This window comes from Haliotis rubra, unplaced genomic scaffold, assembly GCF_003918875.1.
Source record: "Haliotis rubra isolate DU_JTF1 unplaced genomic scaffold, ASM391887v1 Scf921, whole genome shotgun sequence".
Taxonomy (NCBI): Eukaryota; Metazoa; Mollusca; class Gastropoda; order Lepetellida; family Haliotidae; genus Haliotis; species Haliotis rubra.
This window is the reverse complement of record NW_025767659.1, coordinates 38,495-65,191: the sequence shown is the minus strand read 5'-3', so window position 1 is coordinate 65,191 and position 26,697 is coordinate 38,495. Positions and strand designations below refer to the sequence as shown.

The 26,697-nt window shown below is 40.8% G+C and overlaps 1 long non-coding RNA gene across 4 annotated transcripts; it reads left to right on the top strand.

Annotated features, from left to right (window-relative positions):
• The first annotated feature begins 430 nt into the window (after positions 1-430).
• Positions 431-26,452, top strand: LOC124264402. 4 transcript variants are annotated; one of them, XR_006895130.1, is made up of 3 exons: positions 431-570; positions 3,537-3,612; positions 25,822-25,857. It is a non-coding gene; the product is annotated as an uncharacterized LOC124264402 (long non-coding RNA). The 4 variants fall into 4 exon arrangements; XR_006895128.1 differs by lacking the exon at positions 25,822-25,857 and adding an exon at positions 26,337-26,452 and having other exon boundaries at positions 432-570; XR_006895131.1 differs by lacking the exon at positions 25,822-25,857 and adding an exon at positions 25,519-25,555 and having other exon boundaries at positions 432-570.
• Positions 26,453-26,697: the final 245 nt, after the last annotated feature.

The following is a 26,697-nucleotide window of genomic DNA, read 5'->3' as shown; positions in this document are numbered from 1 at the left end:
TTTTTAAATATTGTGTTGTCTTTTATAGTTAAGATATTTACATTTTCATTCTTGTTTTACTGTTACATCTGTGATACTCTAGTATTTTACCGTCTTTCCCCGACAGGTTTTTATAATGATTTATTATAATATTATAACTTGTATAACAGTCACGATATGGCTGCAATATTGCCGATGTGACTAAAAAATCTTAACTCACTCATTCACCTCTCGCCTTGATTGACAGGTCCTACAAAGTTTGGATTAATCCTCCTCTTCGTTGGTTGGCGTTTAAGGTCGCGTCAAACCATATGCATAAATTAACCACTGCCTGGTTCAAGTCACGCCATAGTATATATTCCTCCGCCTGAGAATGCTAAGAAATCAGGAAATAATTTGCCAAAAAATATAATGTCTCATTTTAAGCAACTCTCAAAAGGGATAAACAATAACGGGTGAGTGTAACAGTACTCAACAGTATGGGTGTTGACAACACCGGAATATCCTGTCAAAGGATGAGGCTAAAATTAGATTTCACTTCCTGGTTGGTCGGACTGCCTTCAATCGAAAGGAGTACATGACATACGTTATGTAAGTAAAGTTTTCATTGATGGAGTATTATATTTCTTCCATTCTGTATGTACGGTGGTTGTCGGAAATAGTATATGAATGATGTAATCTATCTCTGTGTCCAGGTAAACTCGAAATGTGAAAATACAATCATTACATGCAGAATATAAACCTAATTCCGTAATATTTATGCCACTCGGCACGTGTTTTGGATAAAGTTTGAATCTAACCAATATAGGTTCTTTGAAAGCCCCAATAACTTATTTGAATCTTTCACCATTTTCGAATAAACAAGTTACATTCGACACTGACAACTGACACCCACACCACACACAAACTGATGCAAGCTCATATAGTGACGCTCTCATTAACTTAAACTTACTGGTAGTTCAGATAATGTTCAGAAAAATGGAGTATATGACAGTCGTTACATAAGTTATATATTTGTTACTCAAATAGTTTACTGTTTTAATCAGTGTACATGCTATATGAACGTCAGGTAACATGTGTCTTGTTTAATCGACTACCTTCCAGTCAGGCGTCCATTATCATATATTCACAATCAACCACAGCCACTACCGGAGCACACCTGTATGTGGGTCACACTCGTCTGTATTTAGCTGGTGGTAAGAAGCAGTTTTTGTCTGGCGCATTTTTCGCTCACATATTAATGCATGTCTACTTCAACGAATGCTTGGTTGTGATGCATTTCCACGATGATCTTTTCATTAATAAAACGATCCTCACTTTAGGTAAGGACACACTAAATACCTAGACAAACAAGACATAAAAAGCGGACATACCACGTATTTGTTACTTAAGATAGTATTCAGTGTTGGTGATTACTTATCAGCGTGATGTCCCTGGACTATAATGTTATTTGTGTAACCAACCGAGATCTGTTTCTGTTTGTAATTTTAGAAATGTTCTAATTGTAACCTTGTTTCATCTCTGTATACAAAACATTTTGCACTTTATTCGCAACAATTATTTTGTACTACGTATACACATGGAATTGTATTCAGCAACCCCAAATATATTTCATCATAGTGATGGAAACTTATCTTATGGTGTTACAACAGCATGTTGCTACTGCACGCTGAGTAGCTGAATAGGAAATAAAGAAAACAAACAAGTAGGAAGTAAATTTCATTTTACTGGACAGAATACTGGAGGATACAATGTTGACGTGATAGGTTGAGTCCACGGTAAGGGCGATGTGATCGAATACCCTCAAATGCCTTGACACAGTTTGTCGAATGATGACGTGACCCAGAGCATGATGACGTCACTGGGATGAACCTGTTTCTCAGTAGGGTGACTCTCAGGTAACGGTCTGCAGGTGTAGTGACACGTGGTCTTCCACTTCTAGGCCAGACTGTAGTCTTTCTGCCGTAAACGTTGCTTGAGCCTCACTGTGGTATTGCGAGAACATCCAAAGGTGTTTGCAATATGCGCTTGTACAACGCCAAACCGGGCCATACCAACGGCTGTTTCTCGTTGAACTGCAGTCAGTTTTGGCATAGTTGTGTTGAGATATGTTATCATGTGATGCAAACGAATGATTTTGTATGACTTTTATAGCAGAACTGCACGAGCATGTAATGAAAAACATGGTTTCAAAGGGTTTGCCAAAACGCATCCCACATGCGTGTGAAGCTTGCTACCCACACATATCACGAAAAGCACTATCTCCTGTCCGTTCAAGGGTATAAAACATGGGGATATGCCATCCATTTCATCGAGACACGTTAACATGGCGATGAGAAGACTGCCATATGGACTGAGATGACAGTGGGTAAGCATGCAGCTAGCATGTGATTCAAGGTTTGGTTGCTGCCACTCGGTAGACTTAACACCTACAAACAGGCGCTGTAAGTCAAGGATCGACCAACGCTAGAGCAACTCAGGAAGACCACTCCAGCGGAAGATTGCAATCTGGTCCGTGAAGACGTGAGAGACGCGAACCGAGACGTCAATCCACCTCGGTAGATTTCAAGGTGCCTATACAGACAGTGAGATCCGACACTATCTCATGATGAATCGTGCAAAGACAATACTTATTCAATGAAGTGCTTTTCCACAAATTCAAGAGTGTTGGCATTTCTCACAAACCATACGAATTAACAAACTGCCTAAATTTTGTTTGTCTAATTTAATCTACCATTAGATAACCAGCCATTACCGCCCTTGTAGAAGTATGAAAGTTCTGACCTACTGATCATGTCATTGTTCCAGAACAGGGGTGTGGGTGTGTGTGGTGTGGGTGTGGTGTGGTGTGGTGCGTATTCAAACTCACTGGGTATAGTTTCGCCACTATCTAAGACACATAACTGATACTACTGTGTGACTGACACATCACTGAACCTTTTGAGTTAAAATGTACCGTCGCATCAGCATCTATTTCACATAGAGGAACCAGCTTCGTTCAGTACCTCAGGCTCCTTGTGTGATGGACCTGGACCCCATGACTTTATCAAGCGACGGCTACAAGCATGTGTACCACCTGTTCTAAAGCTGCATGAGTTGGAAGCAGCTTTGCACCCTGAATGGCGATAGTTTCCTCGGCAGCGAATACGACGACAAATGGCAGTAGTCTGAACACATGGAGGGTACACTAGATATCTATTGTACAACGTTCCCAGGTTAAAATACGCGTTGAGGTTTCATCACACACACGCCATACTGCCTGATCTCTCTCTGGCTCTATACTTGTAACATTTTGAGCCAACTTGGATGATATGTGTATTGTGCCATATCCATAATTAAAACCTTGACAGAAACTGTCCGCTTCACGTTTTTAGCATTTTCTTGTAGTGAAGCTATGATGTTACACGAAAAGAAAAACAATACGTGAACCTTTGAAAAAAGTATAAAATTTATAATCTCGATATACAAAATTTAATTGGAAATGTTTGAAAACCTATTTTAGATAAGGTCACATTTGCTATGTTGGTTATACATGTTTTCAATTCATACATTTTTAGGAATGACACTCGATGATGGAAATGGTGATTCTAATTGGAGGAACTTTGTTGGTGACACTGTTGTCTCATGTTGGAGGTATGTGCATAGACGTTTCCATTTGTGTTTTGTTTTGTCTGAACATTCATTGATATTTTATCATTCGTACTGTGTTACAGAATCATGTTCTAGGATGTTCTAAATACAAGAAATCGTCCAGTTTGGCTGTTGATCATATAACTGTCACGAAACATTACTTTAATCGATTCCTTATAATAATAATATACTGAGAGGCAAAAGAAACACCGTAATATTGGAAGTGGCATTTGAATATCAATGGCGTATTTGAACTTTTTTTTTTCAAATAAACACCGGAAGTCAAGTTTGAGGAAAACATGAATCTTGGTCGTATAGCTTGTTTTGCCTAATAAAATATTGTTTGAGGTTGAAGTTAGAAATGTTTTTGTTTATGGAAAGAGAAGAGTACGCACAAAAACAGCATTGAAATCGAGATGCACGTGCATCATGTATGCATTCAGGCATAAATTGCCAGCTTGAATGGCATTGTTCACTTGTTTTCTGAACACAGCAGCTATGTCGAGGTTAACGAGAGATCAACGACAACAAGCCATTGGAAGTCTCGACGCTGGTCAACGTGCTCGAGTCATTGCAATTGACTTCAATTGCAGCGTACGATCGTAAGAACGACTTAGACAGCGATAGAACGCCGTTAAGATTATAACCACGAGTGGCAAATGTAATACTTGCAAACAGGCCAAAGATCTGCTACAATCACCGGGGATTTCCCCGCCAAGTCAAAAGTGCCTTAACAGCTTATGGTTTACTGAAGCGCAAAAGGCTTGGAAACGACCAAACCTGAGGGTCAGTGAGCTGTTAATCGACAACGAAATATTCAGATATGATGCAGGAGCAAAACACATTTTCGAGCAAATTAATCAGTAACACAACGGGCAAGGTGTCTGACTGGTTCTTATCAGCAGATGGAGCGCGTTTCACGTGTCCTTTGTTTGGACCCGGAAATAGAATAGATCAAGGGGAGGTCACTCCAAATCACGGAAGCAACAACAACATGAGATGTTCAATCTCTCATGGAACATTGAGTGACTGCTTTGAAATCACCATAGTAACAGTAAGTTGAGCTGAAGGGGACGTTGTTGGCACAGGTACTATAGATACGTACCCCAGGTACGTTTCTGTATACAGATATGTACCCTAAACAAAGTCAAAATACAGAAAGGTACCTGGTATCCTAAAAGGCGGACGAGTCCATATTCCGCCATCCCAAACCGACACCTATAGTTGTTTCCGTTCAACTGATTCCGAGTGGTATTCATGTGCATCGCGAAATATCCGTTACTGTGTATTTTCATTACTTACATAACGCAATCAAATTTATCTAATACAACAGCATGACAGTTCCGATCAAGAATACGACACAATGGGAATGGAATCATCCTAGGGTCGTTTCTGTATTCTCATTATGGCCAGTTTACATATCTGTATACAGAAACGTACCTGGGGTACATATCTGTAGTACTCGTGCCGACAACGACCCCTTCAGCGTAAGTTGAAGCACGTGTTATACCAGAAATAGAGTCCAGTTTACCTGGTAGGTATCACTATTGTAATATCTACTTGCGTCTCACAGAATAGTACAGTAAAGTGTAGGATAGGTAGACTGACAACTAGTCTCTGAAATGAACATATTTTACTGAAAAACGTTCATAGTAAAAAAAATATATATATAATGAAAAGGAGCCTTGAGACTTTCTTCATTTTCAGAAATCCCAAAAGGCACATCTATGGATCATACTTGACATATGTTCCAAGTTTGATGAAGCTTGCATGTATAGTTTGGAGGATCTGCTCCGGACAAGATGACATCCTCATAGTCACAGCCTAAGTCATGTTTTCATGGAAACCAAAAATAAATAATTTTTTTATCTGGGTCTAACCACCAAATGGCACATTTATGGATCATGCTTGATATGTGTACCAAGTTTACCATGTGTATCAAGTCACGTTTCCATGGAAACCGCAAAAAATAAAATTCATATGTGGGTCTAACCATCACATGGCACATTTATGGATCATGCTTGAGTACCAAGTTTGATGAAGCTAGCATGTATAATTTACGAGATTTGCTTCGGTGAGGTGAGGTGAAATTGGGTTTAACGTCGTGCTTGAGAATATTTCGTGAAGCATGAATACCCCACTCAGACACATTATACTGACTCCGAGCCGACCAGTCCTTGTTGTACCCATTAATGCCGAGCGCCAGACAGGGACCAACAAGTACCAGATTTTGAGGTCTTTTGGTATGACGCGGTCGGGGATCGAACCCGCGACCTTCCCCTCTCCGGGCGGACGCTCTAACCACTACACCACGGAGGCGGTACAGATTTGCTTCGGACAAGATGATATTCTCATAGTCACAGCCCAAGTCAATTTGCCATGGAAACAACAAATAGTAACATTCTTATCTGGGTCTAACCCCCAAAAGGCACATCTAGGGATCATGCTTGACATGTGTACCAAGTTTGGTTAAGCTATCACAAATAGTTTAGGAGATATGCTTCGGACAAAGCGTGACGGACGGACGGAACTCGTTTCTGTATTCCCCGGCAACTTCATTGTTGCGGGGGATAACAATATGCCATCAGATCCCCATGACAATCTATTTTCAAAGTTTATGGATAAAGTCACAAATGCATACATGTTAAGGTACACTGCTTTGAGCCTAATGATTTATATTTCTCTGTTTGTCTCTTCATCATGCAAATCAAGGATGACACAACAATAACAGTAGCATAGCTTGTATTTTCTACTAACTTGTGTGAATAGGAAGAATTTCGGATGTCAGTGATTTTCCACTCCTGGATGGAGAACAAAACAACACATGTTCACCACTTAAGAACTTTTCAATCATTGTATTATGATTTGGACGAATGCTATGCATATTTGCTTTCATCCTCATCAAAGTTCCAATTCATTTTTTACCCTGAGATGGAAAACTTTTCGAAATGATCCCCTCTCCTCGCCAGTTTAAGAAAATACTCAGATTTTATAAGTCATCAGGTCTTTAGTGTAATCACACATGTCTGGAGTGAGAGGACAGGCAGAAGCAGGAGGTCTTGGCTCAGCGTTGGGTCTTGGGGAGGGGTGTTGGAGGCTCCCCATGAGTTAATATTAAACAATAGTGACAGCTAGAGATCAACTGATAATTACAAGCCATATTCTGGCTAGTGAATTCAGCAGATTGGTACAGACCCTGAAGCTGAGTAAATCTAGACTTACCACATTTTCTAGACTTGCGTTGCCTTTCTTGGATATATTTGCTTCAGGGTCTGTACGACAGACTATAGGACAGGATAAGTTCTATTATTGTGAAAGGCCACAGCCCAATTGAAAGTGCAAGTATAATGCGGGGGTTGGGGGTGGGAGGTTGCACATACACTTATCAGTTCAGATTCAATTGGAAGGTTATTAAGCTATGACAGATATAAATCACATCCCACATAAAAGATGATATTTAACCGGATTGCTGAATTACTGATGGTAATTATATGTGTGGTAGTTGAGGATATTTGGGGTAAAGTTTGAGTTCTATTTGGGCTTGGGTTTACCTAACATGGGGTATTAGTGTGTTCTCGGCTATGCTGGTATGCATAGCCACAGCACACTCGGCAGGTTGGTGTAGTCCGCCTGGCATGTGCAGCACATGCACTGCCTGCCTCTAGCCCTATAAAGGGTGTAGCTTCCCAGCACTCCTGCCTTTAGCCCACTGGTTCACCAGAGGTGAGGACATGTATTTCAGTTGCTTCAGTCCTGATAATCCAGACCGAGTATACTGAACCACAAAAGAAATGTCGCACTGATAGTGATTCCTAAAGCACACACTTTAATTCACTCTAATTAACAATCAAAACAGAGGACCGAGTTCAAACTTGTCAGTTATGGTTAACACATTTTCAGGAATCACATTTAGAGTTCACACAATCAAAATCACAAAAAGATGTACCCCAAATTCAGTATCGTTGCATCGCCTGTACATGGAATGAATTAGCCGGTCAATGAAGGCCATAGGGACTTGGGTCCATACTCTGCGAAATGCCTGATCGAGTCCTGTCGCAGTTGTCGGTTGGAGGTCATTCAGTGTTTGTTTAACCTCGTCCCAAAGGTCTTCTTACTAGACTTAAATTTGTACGGAGTGCAGGCTATTGGTGAGAGTGGATGCCATGTTGTCTTAGGAAGTCCAATGTTGCTCTGACAGTGTCGGAACGACCGTTGTCTTGCTGGAAGATGTAATTTCTGTAACATCCAAAATGTGGTGCAACGTGGGGTCTTCTGACTTAATCAATATAGCGAGCAGCTGTCACGTCATTTCCTCATCCTGGACCAAGATTCTGGAACACCACGGTGCCAACTTACCGGTTCAGACCGGTTGCACCCCACACTACGATGCTTGGACCACTAGTCTCTTTCAACAATACACTCATTGGAAAACAGTTCCCCACGCCTTAACCATGTTATCGAGTCTGTTATCGACTGTCCAAACACAATATTGACTTCCATGAGATAACAGCACAGTTCTCCATTGTCCATAACGCCAATTTCGATGCTGAGTTGCCCATTATAGGCTGTTTGGCGGTGATGAGCAGTGAGGACAGGACCACGATAGGGACTCTAATAGCAGAGGTTTCTTCCACGCAAACATCGACGCACTGTATTGGCACTGATATATCTGTTGTCAGTCCCAATAGCATGACGTGCTGTTTCCGTCGCTATGGGAAAGCGATCCTACAGATCTGTTGGCCTTGACGTTGCAATGTTACTGAATGTCGCCCACTACACTACTGGATGGTCTTGGATGCTGTCAGTGACCTGATAACACTCCTGCAGTCGGTAGATTGTCCTAACATGAACAATAAAATGATTGGCATCCATCCATGCCGTCTGGACAACTTGCAATTGTCCCACGAATTGGTCCCTCTGATCTCTCGTAAGTCGTGGCATGCTGGTTGTGTCAAAGTAAAAGGTGCGGTGGGGTAACCTAGTGGTTAAAGCGTTGGCTCGTCACGCCAAAGACCCGGGTTCGAATCCCCACACAGGTACAATGTGTGAAGCCCATTTCTGGTGTCCCTCGCCGTGATGTTGCTGGAATATTGCTAAAAGCGGTGTAAAACCAACACTCAGTCAGTCAGTCAGTCAGTCAAATTAAAAATGATTTTAGGCAAGTTTGGGACTTGCCGTATTTGGTAGGGTTGTCACGGCTTGCACGTGCATTTTCGTTTTCACGAATATCATACGGAACCTTTTACCATGCCTGCATTTTTCGGTGCGTTTGGTCGATATGTTTATTCATCAGAAAACACACAGATGTTGGAAATAGCTGTCAATTTGGATTGAAAAACATGTTAGGAAAACGGTACAATCATAAGATACCACCTTACAAGAACAAATAAATATCAACAAATCCGAATTGTCCCCACCCAGAGATTGCAGTTCACTGGGAACAGTCATTATGTTAAACCTATGTAACATTCTACTGCGTTTCCATGGTGCTGGCATGTCATTGTGAAATTTCTCACTGTGGGATCAGAGGAATATTTTGAAAAAATGTTGCAATTTTATCAAACATTTTCTCATGATGGAGTTGTCACCATGTCCTTTCAGCGGACAAGGCCTTTCTATCAGGCCCGTAGCAATTGACTGCATTGTCACAGAGTGCTAGAATGCTAAAAGTTGTCATTGTCTACCCATGGCGCTTACATTGCGCATACGGTGTGCCCAAAATGTTTGTATTGTGTGCGGGTGTCACATGGAGGAACCTGACGTAACTGGCAGGGTCTTCATACCGATGATAGTGACCATACTGCAACGTCCTGTTGATGACCAGTCACTGCCGTACCCAGAGCCTCCTGCGCCTTGAGACCCTCCTTCGTTTCCTTCCCTGAATGAGGTGCACAGCGTTTGCCTCCTCCTGGAACTGCTGGACATATCTATAGGTAACGAGTGGCTTGCTGACACACGTGTCATAGTGAGATGAGGATAAGAATGATGAGAATGAATTTATGCCATGTTTATGGGGGAAAAGATGAGAATGTATTTATGTACCATTTTTATGGGGTTGGTGCAAACACCATTGTTTTGTACTGTTCTTGCGTGGATTAACAACATGACACGATAATGAGCTCCTCTCAACTGTGTATTCAACTTCGGCGGCATAACCAAATGGCGAGGTACACACACACTGCGCATGCGTGGTTCCAAAACTTACTAGTATGCAGGCAAATTCTTACGAACTGTTATCAAATGTAAGAGTTTAACCGAAACGAATATCTTACAACCATGCCAGCCCCGATGGACATGGTAGAAGTGCCATGGGAGCATAGTGATTGCCAAGACAGCTCCGTGTAGTCACTGTGAGGGCACAGTAAAATTAAAGTAAGCGCCGTAGATGTGCCATAAGGACACAGTGGAGACACAATGACATCACTAACGATTCAGTTAGGTTTCCGTGCAGGTGCCCCTTACTACCACTGCGTCCGTCATATGCATTCTTGGTGCACGCCCACAGAGCTTCTGTGGCACTGTTTGACATCTTACTAAGTGCATTTCAAGACGCAGGGCAAAGGCGGGTAAAAGTGCATCGTCGCATGGCATTCGAGGAGACCCACACTGCATCAAATGGACATGCCACTACTGTGCACACCTTGGCGTTCTGCAATTTTCATGGCCAGTCCGATACAGAGGTTTCTGTGTCCTACAGAGAGACAATTTCAAGGAGTTGAGTACATCATTGCCTGTGTTAGTGGCTTCAGGAGTCAAACATTTGCAGACTTCTCTTTGATGATGTTTAATGCCATGCATCATTCATTCATGGAGGCATCCAATCAGGAATGGGGACTCACTTTCTTGATCATCAAGTAGCAGGGCAGTGGTCGGTAAAGGAACGGCAACTATAAGTCAACAACTTGGCGTTCATGGCCATCACCTTTGCAATAATGCACGGATAAGAAACTGTTGAAGACCACATGATCCAATCAGATAATGTACCAGCCATATGGTGCATTCACATGTTGGGGTTAAATGTAATCGGCATCACTCATTTAACTGACAATGCTGTTCCTTTAGCTGATCGACAGTTTGGACATCTGGAGATAAGCCTGACATATACTGAGCATCACTGTGGACACCTTGTATGGTGTCCCAAACTCGACTGTATCCTAACATCTGTATTGCTAGTGGGGTGCTGAGATTTGAATCTCCTGTTCTTAAGAACTGAACATTAAGAAAGATGCCAGACTGATTGCCACTAAGTCTTATTCAGGCATAAAGCGGAACAGTCTTCAGAATGTACTGTCTGGGACTGGAAGACCCTTTGAAGGCGTCCATTGTTGAGTCAGACAATTACATTTAGGTGACATTGATTGATTGAATTCTATATGTATTTATCTATATTATCTCACACATTAACCTCCCACCCTACCTGCTGGAGATTACCTACCTTGACTTTTCATAAGAGGCAAGCAGTACATGTAACACTATGTGAGATAGGACGTGCACAAATATACAATATGCTATAAATGTTATATCTTTGGTTGATGCAATTGATAACTGATATTGTTATGACAGGGCCATTTAATGGGGCCGAAGTCTCGTCCTCTATCTAACTGTACTCTTATGGTGACATGTAAGTCCTGATGGTATGAAATTACTTCACGGACAGCCTGGATTAGGGCTGGGACGGGTAGGAAAAAATTCAATCGAGTACCCGAATGTACTTACCCGAATCGGAATCGAGTACCCGGAAATGTAAGGAATTAAGAGCTTCTGTCAACTTTCTGAATATCCAATCACGAGTTGACTAATGTTTTAATAGAAAAACTTGAAATGCTGTCAATAAGACACTGAAACTGAGCATAGGCTATTTATTTTACGTCTGTTTAACCAATACAGAGAGTAACGCCATTGCCGCTGTTACTGTAGCGTGACGCTTCACTGCTCATGCTCAGATATATACTGATAGTTGAGTTGAGTTGAGCTTTACGTCACATCGGCATTTTCCAGCCATATAGTGACGAGACCAAGTTTGCATTAGTAAATATTGTAAGTACATACTCGGAATGAGTTTTATTTCAAAGACATTTATTTATTACATTGTCAGTCGAAAGCAGAAAACATCATAGCATCAAATTTAAAGGCAGGCGGTTTGTTACATTTCATAGTTACAATTTATGGTTGTTACATTTCACAGTTACAGTTTATGATATAGATCAACTTCCCTCAGGTAGTTCAGTATCAGATGGGCGCTCACGCGTGAGAACAGATCTTTTAGGTTTGTTGCATCATAATGTGAGTCACTTGCAGGCGATAAGTCCACGCATTCAAGCAGAATATGCTTGACGGTGATCACCTCATCGCAAGAGACACACATGGGGGGTCCATCCCCATCCGTTTTCAGCAGATAGTCATGTTTAAATCGACTGTGGCCAATACGACATCGTCGTAAAATTACCTCATCGCGTCTTGACTGACAACCCAAGTAGGTATAACCAATTGTTGGCTTCAATTCATGGAGTTTGTTTCTTCCTACTTGAGTGCAGGATAATGAATCTGTAAATACGATGAAGTTTTTGGACTGATTTTGCTGTTGAATGTAGGTCAAAGCTGAGAAGATAGCTTTGGCTTCAGCGGCGGAAATGGAACTGTTGTCGGGGATCCTAGAGGAGACAGTCTTGGCTCCAATGACTGTAGCGCTGGCAACTTGGCCGTCGTCCTTGGTTCCGTCTGTGAAAATGGATCTGTGAGTGTTATACTTAGAACGTAACTGGTTGTTTTCCTGTTGGAACACCAAGGGATTTGTTTCAGACTTTTTGACTTTGGTGAGGGTAAGATCGACCTGTGGTTTCACCATTTGCCATGGTGGTGAGGACAGAAGTCGGTATGGTGCAATGATGTCGAGATCAATTTTAGCTGCAGTTATGTGTGGTTTGATCCTGATTCCAAGTGGTGGAACCAGGCTTGGCAGTTTAGGAAATAAGTTTTCATAGAGCGGGTTGAAAACACAATTGTATGCTGGATTGGACTCATTTGAACGTAATTTAGTGATATACTGCAGTGAGAGTTTAATGCGGCGTTGTTCAAGGGAAGGTTCATTGGCCTCCGCATATAGACTGTCTACCGGAGAGGTCCTAAAAGCTCCCAGGCAGAGCCTCAGTCCTTGGAGGTGGATAGAGTCTAATTTTTCTAAATTGCTTTTGCAGGCTCCACCATAGACAATGGAGCCATAATCTAGTTTACTGCGAACTAATGATCTGTACAAGTGAGGGAGGGTGGTCTGATCCCCTCCCCACTCTGTATTTGAAACTACTTTTAGCAAGTCTAGAGCCTTCAAGCACTTGGTTTTCAAATATTTTATGTGTGGTAAGAATGTCAGGTGGCGGTCGAATATGAGTCCAAGGAATTTGGCCTCTTCTACTGCCTTGATGGGAGTACCATCTAAAGTTAGGTCTGGATCCTTGTGTGGTTTGTATTTACGACAAAAGTGAATACACTTTGTTTTGGATTTTGAAAACTTAAAACCAATTTCATTGGCACATTTTTTGATTTTGTTAAGGCAGAGTTGTGGCTGCCTTTCTATTGCGTGCATGTTCTTACCACGACATGAAATATTGAAGTCATCCACGAAAAGGGACCCATCAACGCAACTGTTCAGAACGTTAGTGAGGCTGTTAATAAAAAAGTGTGACAGACAGGATGCTGCCTTGGGGGACGCCCTGATCTTGGTGGAAATAGTCAGACAGTGTGGAACCCATCCGAACTTGAAATTGTCTGTTATTTAAAAACCGAGATATGAATTGAGGTAATCTACCCTTCAATCCAAACTCGTGTAAATCTTTTAGGATGCCATGTTTCCATGTTGTATCATATGCTTTTTCTAAGTCGAAAAAGATAGATACTGCATGTTGTTTGTTGACAATGGAGTTTTTGATGAATGATTCCAGACGCACCAGATGGTCAATGGTACTTCGGTTTTTTCGGAAACCACATTGGAGGTGAATAAGGAGGTTATTGGTTTCCAGGTACCAGATTAATCGATTGTTGACCATGCGCTCCATGGTTTTGCAAACGCAGCTAGTTAGTGATATAGGACGGTAGTTTGAGGGATCAGTATGATCACGGCCGGGTTTTGGTATAGGGATGATAATGGCATTGTGCCACGAAGGGGGAAAGTGTCCGGATGTCCAGATGTCATCAAATATATTTAGGAATGTTTCCAAGCCTGAGTCAGGGAGTAGTTTCAGAAGCTGATAATGGATTTCATCAGCTCCTGCCGCAGTGTCGTGAGCCTGTCCTAGGGCAGTACGTAATTCATGGAGGGAAAACGTTTCGTTGTAATCCTCCCCATTATCAGAGTTAAAATTGACTGGTTTCTTTTCTTGTTGGGTTTGATATTTCTGGAACATAGGGTTTGGAATAAAGGCCAGTTGGCCTTAGTAAAATTCCATCTTGTTGATGGTGGTTCGTTCGTGGGGTTGATAGGAGTAAGAATTGTTGGGAATTCGTCGCTTCCACAAAGGTCGTCATGGACCGACCATTCGAACTCATTTAAAAGATTAGAATCTGTAAGTGATAGATCGAGAGCAGAGTATGTTCCAGTGGCAGGATGGACGTAGGTGTTTGATCCATCGTTGAAGATGCATACATCATTATTGGAGAGAAACTCTTCAAGTATCTTTCCCTTACTATTTGTATCAGTACTCCCCCATAGGGGGTTATGGCCGTTGAAGTCGCCCATGATTATGCAGGGGTTCGGGAGTTGATCATATAAGTTCTGAAGATCTGATAGGCGAACAGTTGAGGTGGGAGGGAGATAGAGGGAACATAGTGTAAACCCTATGTTCGAAGTCGTGCGGACAGCAACAGTTTGTAGGTCGGTTTTAAGTGGAACAGGGCTATGAAGGATGCCCTGCCTCACCAGGATAGAAGTGCCTCCTGTATCCTTTACACCGGGAGGAGAAAAGGAGTGGTAGGAACTGTACTGACGGATGTCAAATTTATCAGTCCTTTTTAGGTAGGTTTCTTGGAGACAAAACGCAGATGGTTTGAAGTCTTGAATCAATAACTGTAATTCATTATAATTATTCTTAAGTCCTCTGCAATTCCATTGGATCATGTTTTGTGGATTCATGGTGCTTCCACAGGTGACATGTCACGTGAACGTGAGAAAGCGTTTGATGAACTCTTATTGGTGTCAGGTGGAGATGGAGTGACCTCCATATCCAGAGGGCCAAAGGAGTTATGGAACTCGATGGGGACCTCTGAAGGAGAGGTGGCCTTTGGTTTTGTGTTTGGTAGTTCAAGTTGTTTTAGTCTCTCTAGCCTCTTTCTTTCCCTTTTTCTGCGCGCAGTTTCTGTTTCTGGTTTTGTCATTTGCTCTGGTGTTTGTGATTCAGAAGTTTTGACTTTTGGCGTTGGAGATGGAGTGGCTGAGATAGGCTGAGTTGTGTTGAGTTGAGTTGGCTGAGAAGACGTGACTCATGTCAGGTCGGTCTGACATGAGATGGCTGCAGTAGTGATGGTAGGACGGGAGACAGCAGCAGAGTAGGTGATGGTTGAAGGGGTTGCAGTTAAACTTGCAACCCTCTTCTTTGCTTCGTGAAAGGAGATATTTTCTTTGTGTTTAATCTTCAGAATCTCGGATTCGCGTTTCCATACTGGGCAGAACTTGGAAGAGGCCATATGGTTACCACCGCAGTTTGTGCACTTCACTTCCTTAGTACAGTCGTTGCCCTCATGCTTGTCACCACAGCGGTAACAGACAGCAGAGGAACGACAGGACTTGGATCCATGTCCAAACTTTTGGCAGTTGTAGCACGGGAGTGGATTGGGGACATACACCTCCACACCAATGCTACAATAACCAGCTCTAATCGAGTCAGGAATGTTTGCTCGCGCGAACGTGAAGAGATAGGTGTTCGTTGGTTGAACAACACCATCCTTTTTTAAGGTAAATCGTTTGACGGCTGTGACGGATTGCTGAGTGAGTTCCTTGACAATTTGTTCTTCAGTCATGTCAGACAGGCATCGAGCTCTGTCCCGTACAATGCTTCTACACGAATTAAGGGGTTTGTGTGCTGAGACAGCGACCTTGATATTTACAAATTCTTGTATTTTGAGAAGGTTTAAAGATAGGTGTTTCCGGGTACATTCTATCAGGAGAGAGCCAGATCGGAGCTTTGTGACATTGGCAACCTCTCCGCAGATACCAGCGATACCTTTGGAGATTGCAAAAGGGTTCAATTGCAAAGGTTGCTTGTCACAAGCCTCAATAATCAGGAAGCGTGGCCAGTAGTCAGGTCGGAGGGGCGTACTCTCGTCAGACGAGGAATTGTCGGCATCCATATGTCTTCGTTTTGAACCGGGGTATTGGGAAGCCAGGTCGTGGGTAATGTGGTTCGGCACCCCCTCTCCCCACCCACCGTGGAGTGTCAACAAGGACGATCTTATATTGCAGCGGATCTCCAAGCTGCAAAAAACAGGGATAAGGGGATGTTATACTCCAGCGAATTTCACATGAAATGCTGTAGCTGCCTACCAGATTAAAGGTCAGGATGGTTCTGTCCATGACAATCAATTGGAGACGTACAGAAATCGGAGGTCAGCATCACCAGATTGGCCCATGAGCCACCGCCTTCTGTGCATGGGTCTGCGAGGCTAATTTGTTTCGTAAAATATTTGTTAACATTTTGAACATGGTCAAAAGTGTTATGTAATAGCACGTTTTGTATAGACATTCCATGCACAGGGCAAGGCGTGACCAGCCGATTGCTAGAATCGGGCCTATTCTACCACCCGTCTAGGCAAAGTTAGGGTCGAAGTGGTGTGTTGGATTAGTGAACACTATTGCCGGTTCCGTCATCCTCAACCACCAGACTCCCTTCCTCTGCCGACACAGGGATGCAACCCACTGCAAACGGGTTGCCCAATTTGGTCGCCTCTTACGACCAGCAATGGGGTGCTGTGGACCTATTCGACCCCGGGTCCACACGGGGGTGAAGAGCCATTGGCGTTACCCAGCACCCACCACGAGGAGGTTGCTCTTCAAGGGGTGCCTATATACTGATAGTAAAATATGAAACCAAACCTAAAAAGGGAAGCTACGAAAGCTTTCAGATGCATGTTTGGTACGCAAAATGCAACATGACCTTCAGTATTGGTATGGGAATACATTCTACACTATCCGGAAATGAACTGCAGCGATACAATACAGAATGTTTTTAAAATCAAGATCATTTATTCCACTGGAGAAATATAGTGGTAAATTCACCAAAGATGGACATACCAAAAGGTACTCACATTTTGATAGAAGAAATGTCTTCCCCGTGCCAACTCTGTAATGTTTTGTGGGACAATGGAAAAGGAATCCACTAAAACTGACATTTATAACAATAACTAGGTCATCAGTAGTGAGTGTATCCCCCATTAGCCTGAATCATCTCCTGACCGCGTCTCCTCATTGATAGCATGAGTGTACGAAAACAAAAGCAGGGGCAGATTGTTCCATGCGTCCAGCACGGCCTGTCTGAGTTCTCGAATGTTGGCCAGGGGCTGGTTCCTGGTGGAAATATGCCTACCAATCGCGCACCACACGTGTTCGATCGGAATAAAATCTAGACATACACTTGGCCAATCGAGGAATTCAATGTTATGCTGCCTCTTAGGGTCTCTAATGATTCTAGCACGATTAGGGCGTGCTGGTAGATAAGCGCAACATGAGAACTGGCGCAGAGTGCTCTCGATGATGTCATGGCCATACTTCTCTGTATTCAGCGTTGACCAGCTCCAGTGACACCTTCACTCCCGTCATTTGATCCCACGATTGACGGAATTGATTTGAAGACCAAAATGGTACTTTATGTGCCATTCGTAGCAACCGTCTATCATCCATCAAATCGGTCTCTTTTCGACTTCCACCAGGTGCAAACCTTAACTTCACCTGTCCTGCAGTGTTTTTTAAGCAACTTACTGATGACGCTGTGACAGACGTCAACGACGTAATCTGCCGCAAGGACATGCCACCTTCTCCCATGCCTACAATGTGCCATTTTGTGGCCTCAGATCACTGGTTGCGAGAATGTTACTGAATCATTAACTCCCACAGTACTATTCTCGAAACAACGGAGTGTGAAATGTGTACATGCATGCATTTCACCTTCAAGCAAGAGCAAAACATGTAATATACGTGCATGTTGTTTTCTGAACTGGAGAGATGAACACGTAGGCAACGGAAAACTGTTATTCGTTCAATGTATTCATTTGAATGGTTTCATTTGCATCATGTTCAATCAGGGGTTGCCTCAAATTTTACCATCAGTATATTACATCTGTGAATAATAACTGCCGTTAATCGGACAATGTCATTGATGCAAATGTGTCTAACATCAAGTTATTGTCTGCCCTTGCCATTTTTCTCTCTTTTTCCGGGTACTCGATTCCTAGAAATAGGACTCGATTCCAGCTGTATCTGACCCGGATTAGAGTACCCGAGTACCCGCCCAAACCCTAGCCTGGATGTCAGTGCTTTCATGTGTGTATAGTATAATGTATTTATGTTCACCTAGAAACAACTACAACTACTAGCGACTTAAACCAATGTTTTGATCTTGCTGGGGATGCATGCAGGAAGGTGAAGTAGTTTAAGTCCCCATGATCGCCAGTAACATGGTCGAGCTTCAGTCGATGGTGGTCTGCAGTTTATATTTAATATTACCAAATGTAATACTGATGTATGTGATAATTAGAATCATACAGTATTGCAATGGTTAGTTTTGAGGTTTTAGTGATGTCATGCCACTGTTTTACTCTCCTTCATGACATGTTATGTATCAACCAAACTCTGGCAGTGTCTCACCTCTATATTGCTTACATACAAGCCCATCTGACTTACAGTTTCAACTCAAACACTCACTCACTTACAGTCAGTATGGGAACTTCAAATGGCCTTTCAATACATTTTATGAGTAAACCATGACCAGGTTGAATTTTGAGGCATCAGCTTTTTATTGTCTTCATTAAAATTTTCTTGCTGTCAATTTGGAAAGTGTACATGCTTTTTGTTTATGTTCAATGTTCCAAGCATTGTTGACACAGCACAACACATGTAGAAGGGATTACATAGCTTTGATGTTTTTCTGAGAAAGATCCTGGTATGAGGGTTAATGTAAATATATTGAATTGCAAAAGAAACGTCACCTTTCAAAACCACATCAACAATCTTGTTCTTACAAGGTGGTGTTTTTATTATGATTGTGCCTATTTGATAACATGACATTCAAAGAAGACTGAATGACCTCCAACCAAACCCGGCAGCTGCACCTGGTCTCGATCAGGCATTTTGCAGAGTATGGAACCAAGTGCCCATGGCTTTCATCTATTGGCTAATTCATTGCATGTACAGATGTTGCAACGCCGTCATCGATGCCCATGGAGGCCACACATGATACTAACTTTGAGGTATCCTTATTGTACTAATTTTGGTACCCGTTAAGATCCGGGTTAGAATTGATCTTCAGTAACCCATGCTTGTCTTAGAGGCGACTAACAGGATCAGTTGGTCGCGCTCGCTTACTTGGTTGACACATCAAATCTTTGAAGGGCATTTAGAAGCGGAGTACATAAGACAAGGAATATATATAGATGTCGACTTCTTTATTGTGAATATTGCGACGTTTTGGAGTGTAATATTGTTTTCTTTGAAAGTGCCTCTTGTACTCATGTACTCACCTGATAAAGGAAATGTCATGTTACTGACAATAAAGAAGTCGACATCCGTAAATCGTGCTTTTCTTGGATGACACATGTCATCAGTTCCTGGTTGCGTAGATCGATGCTCAGGTTGTTGATCACTGGATTGTCTGGTTCGGACTTTTTTTACAGACCGCAGCCCTATAGCTGGAATATTGCTGAGTGCGGCCTTAAACTAAATTCACTCACTCACCATTTTTGGTGATTTTGTGTTGACCATATATAATTTTCAGGTTTGAACTCAATCCTTCATTTTGATTGTTAATTAGAGCGAGTAAGTGAGTGAGTGAAGATTTTAAGTTGCATCGACAATATTTCAGTCCTATCGTGAGTAAATCAAGTTATAGATTTACTATAATTAAAAGTAAATTATAAACACCTGTCAACAAAGGACAGTAATATATATATATATAAAAAACTATCTCAAGTATTTCAACCATGCATGACAATACAATATGAAAACAGGCTATAAATTGCCAACACCTGAAGGTAGATCACCATACTAAGGACCATGGGTTAATTAGAGTGAACTGAAGTGTGTGCTTTAAGAAACGTCTATTGGTGTGGCATTTCTTTATCGGTTCAGTATATAACTAAGACATTCTTGTTTCATAAGTAGTTATGAAAATTGATATAGAAGTGAAACATGTTTTACCATTCTATAGGTATTTGGGCAGTGTGTTTGTCCCAGACTCTCATGGAGCAATGCTCAACATTGTTTATATCACAGGCAGGTTTGGCTGTTGTGGCAGTTTTGTCTATATCTTCCTTCCACAGAACGATGTGGTTGAAGATCTGATCTCACTGCACTATTTCATGATGCAGTTATTCTTCCCGTTAACATCATACTTTCACACAAAAGACAATGTCCAGATCAAGATATGTAATTATTGCTGATATCTTTCATTCATAATAAATAATTCTTTTAATCGTTTATTAGCAGGATTCAGATCTAATGACTTTAGTTTACATAAAGAGACTTGGAGATACTCGAATACACTCTTTGGAAAAGTTTGTGTGCGTATTGCCAGGCTGATGTTTATTGGAGATAAAACAATGTTTATTTCTTTGTTTAGAATACTTTCATCAATAATATTTCATCATGTATTCTTAGCTGTCAGCCTGTGTAAGAACGTCACATGGATTGTCTAAGTACTTCATTGGTAATGTTGGTACTATTTGTCTTGAGTCCAGAGTTGTTTATCATCTTTGAGGATCAAAATGTTAACATGAAGAAGGAATATGATGGTCACAGTATTTATGTATCTCCTGATGAACAAAACTATTTGCTCTCATGTTTGTTTGCTGATGATGATTGTGGTTTTTTTATTACATTTTATAGAAATTTATGTTTAGTATTTACACCCGCACTCATTTTGACTACAGCACAATGATGCCTTGCATCACAAGCAAGTAAAGTCCTTCTGTCTGAGAGTAGATTATATGTACTCTAGTAGAGACTAAGTGTGTTAGAAAATATATACCAAATGGGAGAGCACCCAGCTGAAAAGGCACCGTGGTCTACCACGGAAAAACATGGTATTACCATGGTTTACCATGCTAAGCCGTGGTCACTAACATTTCTCCCCATGGTAGACCATGGTAGACGATGGTCACCATGGTACACCACAGCAGACCAGGTCATTATAGACCATGGTCACCAGAAACCAGGGTAGACCATGGTCACCAACATTTCTCCCCATGGTATATCATGACCATGGTCATCTTAAACAAAACTATGGTAGACCATGGTGTTGTTCTCATACAAAGTAATGGTTGACCATGGTCATCACATACAAATCTATGGTAGACCATGGTCATGACAGACCAATTTTACATTTCAAACTGTGATAAATAACAAAATTAAAATTGAAATCCTGACTCTTTCATGACATTGTGTTTCATTTATGAATAAGAAAATAGCGGGAGCATTCAACGAAGTGTTACACAAGCAATATACTAATAGCATTACAAAGGACATGTGTAAAACATCTAAGTGGCAGATGAAACATGTTTTTCCTGAGTTAGTTTGCCTTTAATGAATATTCATGACAGATACCTTACAGATCCTTGTTCTTACGTCTGTGTGCATTAAATAACTAATATTAAACACATCACTTGGTGAGAGATAAGTTAAAATGAAGTGTGTTTTAATGAAAAATACAAGAACACAATGTCATAAAAACAATTATCAACGGGAACAGTTCACGTAATTTAACTTTCTCATTGTTGCTACAGAAACACACAAACAAATAAGGAACAAAGGAAGTCTTATACACTTGAAAATCAAAACAAAATTAACCCTCCGTACATCTGAAAATAAAATAATTTTGCCCGTCCCCTTTGCTAAAGTTGTCCATTAAACTGTGTAAACCCCGTCTCTCGTGGTCTTACTAGTTTTTTGTACCTGGTTGCCTTTAGTTGTTGTTTTTTAAAAAAAAAATACAGCAACAACAAAAACAATGCACGACAGAAGGCGAAACAATATTTTGTGCCTAACAAGACAGTTCTGCGTAAAACTTACCTTCTGTCAATAACAGCGTAACCAATTAGTACTGGAAGATTTTTAATTCTCTTTCTTTTTCATATTTACTCCATAAAATAAAATTTGGAAGTACAATGTGAAAATCGTCTCATTTCATTGAATTTCTCCCGTGAGTGATCACGATCGGCAAACGTGCCCATACTTGTTATAAGTACATCTTTCGCAATGTTAATGGTGAAACTCCCGATTTTAGAACACATTTCACTGTCACTTCCTGTTCAGCACGTGCAATATGACCCGGAAGAGATTAGATCAAAGTAGCTTAATGAAATTTAAATGATTGCCGGGGATATGTGCAAAAAACTATTCTTCCACCTTATGATCGACGAAGGAACGTGTACACTGAATATCTTTTTTCGCGATTCCTGTCGTTGACAATATTACTGTTTATGAATTCTAATTTTGATGTTGATGCCTAGATATTGTAATTCTTGCCTTTATTTGTTAATAAGATGAGAAATTATCCACTGTTGACTACGTAGTGTTGTTATGAAGTACCTCGATCGCGTGATTGCAAACACGACCACGCCCTTCGTGCTTACGTAATCTTATTGCGACTTCAAGAACGGACAGCACTAATCATACAGCCCTTTACATACATAGTTACAATACATCCCTGGTCGTACTAATTAATTTTTCTTTTCTAAAAAATATGTTTCAACTTCCAACTCGCACCATTCCGGGACAAGCCGAATGGAGATAGTACGATACGGAGACACGCGACCGTTTCCCAGGCACGACCGATGCCATAGCTGCTACTTGTCACGTAGACATTTGTGAGCGCGCAAAACCAGTGATAGGCGCAAAACACAACTTTGTCAACACTGGCCATAGACTACAACGATCCAAGCGAAGAATATCCCTAATATATTAGCAATGACGGATTTCGAGGATAATCCAGCGATGGATATGTCAAGAACTCATGATAAAGGAATAGACTAGATTTAGTGCCGATGGATACATCTCAAGTTGAATTCCAGTGGACATAAGCATGAGCGGTAAGTAAATAACAGCAATATTGAAATTGTTTTGAGTGCAGATATATTGAAATTGTTTTGATGTTCGGAAATACGCACATACGAACGTATGTGACGTGGTAAGCAACAGTTTTTGAGGAGAATGACGGAAAGAGATATAAGATATAGCAGTGTTCATTTTATATACAATGTACATCCCTCAAACGGAAAGTCAGTGTTAATTTGGGTTTTGTGCAATATGTTCTACATATGTATGTTACCACACGACCAATATCTAACGGTACTTTTAAAAAAAAACAACAACCGTTATGACTTTTTTTAGTTAAGTTATCAGTGATCGAATGGTGTCAAAGTTCACTGGGCTTGTAGAGGTCAACCTGAAAGATTCAGTTTGTTTGCTTAGATTACACAGACAGCAAAATAAATTCAAAGGGTCATAAAAAGGGAGATAATTGCTACAGGCACATTTATGGATATTTCATTTTCTTTTCTATCGTATTTGTATTCAGTTTTGGAATAACTACTGACTGTAAACCAAAGAAAAAATGACTGTGCCAAAACGTTTAGCTATTCACTTAACACGGAAATAGGTTCACTTACAGTAAGATACGTTTTTCTATGTTATGATATGTTGATTATTATAAATAATGGGAAATGTAAACATTTCAGAATATTATATTTGGTTATGAATGTAGACTGGTGATTTATAAGCCAAATTTGTGTTTTAATTTCTAATACATGTTGTGTTACTTGGCATAGACTCTTCATATTACAAACATATTTTAAAGTCATCTGAGTCTGGTGAAAAAAGGTTTGCAATATGTTAAAAATACATAACATTTTGAGCAACTGTAAATATATATTTAAAAAACAACAACAACATTTTTTTTATATTTGCTTAAGACTGTTTGAAATAGAATGATTGTGATTAAATGTGGGTGTGTTTTTCAGATTTCAACTGGACGATTCTGAAGAAATGGTCCTAATGTTGAAACACTGAAGATAAAGTTCTACAAGATGAGTTTATTCCTGAGCCGGAGCGTTTGCTCTTCACACTGAAGACTTGGGTTCGATTCCTCACTTGGGTACAATGTGTGTAGCCCCTTTCTGGTGTCCCTCGCCGTGATATTGCTAGAACATTGCTAAAAGTGGTGTAAAACTAAACTCACTCACTCAATACTGGATATAGACTGACATCCAAGCTGCCCTAAAGATGTTTTTAGAATAAAATAATAGATAAGAATATCCTCTGAAAAATGATGAACATGTCCACATGCAATTTGTCCCTAGCAGCATTACTGGATATGTAATTCTAGTTTGCTTAAGACTTGTACTTGTTGCACAGCATATCCCTCAATACCTGTGAGATTCCCAACAACTGTCCTCAAGTTGTCTTTCATTTAAATCTGTCAGTGTCAGCAATAAAATGTGTCTTTATAATTTGAACAGTTTGTTTTCAGTGCATGAATTTGTTTAATGTTAATTATTCAATACCCAATATTCTAATTGATCTCTATACCATGTGTATGTGACTACAATGTATATATTGTGGTATGGCGCGGTTGGTTTCTTACCATAGTCTAAATAATGGTATTCTAATGGTAAACTGTTGTTCCATCTACCGAACAGGGTATACTGACCATGGTCTCAGTTTTTTTCAGTGGTAATCCATGGTACACCATGGTCTCTTTTTACCATGGTTGACCATGGTACACAATGGTCTCTTTTTACCATGGTAGACCATGGTCTTATCTTACCATGGTAAACTGTGGTGTCATTTACCGCACGTGGTTAAACCATGATAGACCATTGTCTTTTTTTACCATGGTAGACCATGGTATACCATGGTCTCTTTTGACCATGGTACACCATGGTCCTTTTTTCACCATGGTAGACCATGGTCTCTTTTGCCCATGGTAAACTGTGGTGCCATTTACCGGACGTGGTAAGCCATGATACACCATGGTCAACCATGGTCTTTGAACCATGGTCTACCATGGTTTACCATGGTATACCATGGTCTTTGCTTGCTCATTTCAGCTGGGCTGAGTAAGCTGATTTATAAGCAGAATAAACACTCAAGCAATACATGATCTCTCCCTACATCCAGGTTATGTGCAGAAATAAGTTTTTTAATATCTAATAGGCTTATTTTTATAAGAAGAATTTAATTACATCCTCCTTTTGTCAGTATCTGTTAATATCAACGTTAAGAAATATAACTGCTAAATTCTGTGGCAGTGGCCGCTACACTCAAACATTGTCTTGTCTAATCTGATATAGCTGTCTAAGTGTGTATTGCAGTCTTACATCTATCAGTTTATATTTCAGGTCAGACTGTGTCACCTCAATGTTCTTCATCCTCAGTACAGGATTGTGACAGTCCACCTGTACAGTTACATATACACCTTACAATCTATGTATTCTTCATCCTCATCCTCAGTACAGGATTGTGACAGTCCACCTGTACAGTTACATATACATGTTTTACATCTATCTATCTATCTCATGTATATTTTCAGGTCAGTGACAGTCCACCTGTACAGGTAAGACTGTGTCACTACAAGGTTCTTCATCCTCAGTACAGGATTGTGACAGTCCACCTGTACAGTTACATATACACCTTACATCTATCTATGTATATTTCAGGTCAGACTGTGTCACTACAAGGTTCTTCATCCTCAGTACAGGATTGTGACAGTCCACCTGTACAGTTACATATATGTCTTATATCTATCAAATTATATTTCAGGACAAACATTACACGATTCTTCATCCTCAGTACCGGATTGTGCCAGTCCACCTGTACAGTTACATATATGTCTTATATCTATCTATGTATATTTCAGGTCAGACAGTGTCACTACAAGGATCTTCATCCTCAGTACAGGATTGTATTAGTCCACCTGTACAGTTACATATATGTCTTATATCTATCTATGTATATTTCAGGTCAAACACTGTCACTACAAGGATCTTCATCCTCAGTACAGGATTGTATCAGTCCACCTGTACAGTTACATATATGTCTTATATCTATCTATGTATATTTCAGGTCAAACACTGTCACTACAAGGATCTTCATCCTCAGTACAGGATTGTGACAGTCCACCTGTACAGTTACATATATGTCTTATATCTATCTATGTATATTTCAGGTCAAACACTGTCACTACAAGGATCTTCATCCTCAGTACAGGATTGTTTCAGTCCACCTGTACAGTTACATATATGTCTTATATCTATCTATGTATATTTCAGGTCAAACACTGTCACTACAAGGATCTTCATCCTCAGTACAGGATTGTGACAGTCCACCTGTACAGTTACATATATGTCTTATATCTATCTATGTATATTTCAGGTCAAACACTGTCACTACAAGGATCTTCATCCTCAGTACAGGATTGTATCAGTCCACCTGTACAGTTACATATATGTCTTATATCTATCTATGTATATTTCAGGTCAAACACTGTCACTACAAGGATCTTCATCCTCAGTGCTACTGGGTGACAGCTTCCAGTCCACCTGCACCGTGAGTGGAGGCAGCCCTCTACAAGGACCACTGAGCTTCATGAGGGCAACAACTTCAGCATCAGCATCACTTATAATGTGTGTTGTCAACTCTGGAACCTGTGCACAGTTCAATTCTCTTCCTGGCTACTCATGTGGATGTGTGACTGGACAGACAAAGATATTCTACACAAACATCACAGCTGTCAGTAGAGATGATAGCGGTAGCTGGAAATGTCAGTACAGTGGTATCAACAGTAACAACGTCAGTGTGGATGTACAGTGTGAGTATATTATAGTGATGATAACTGG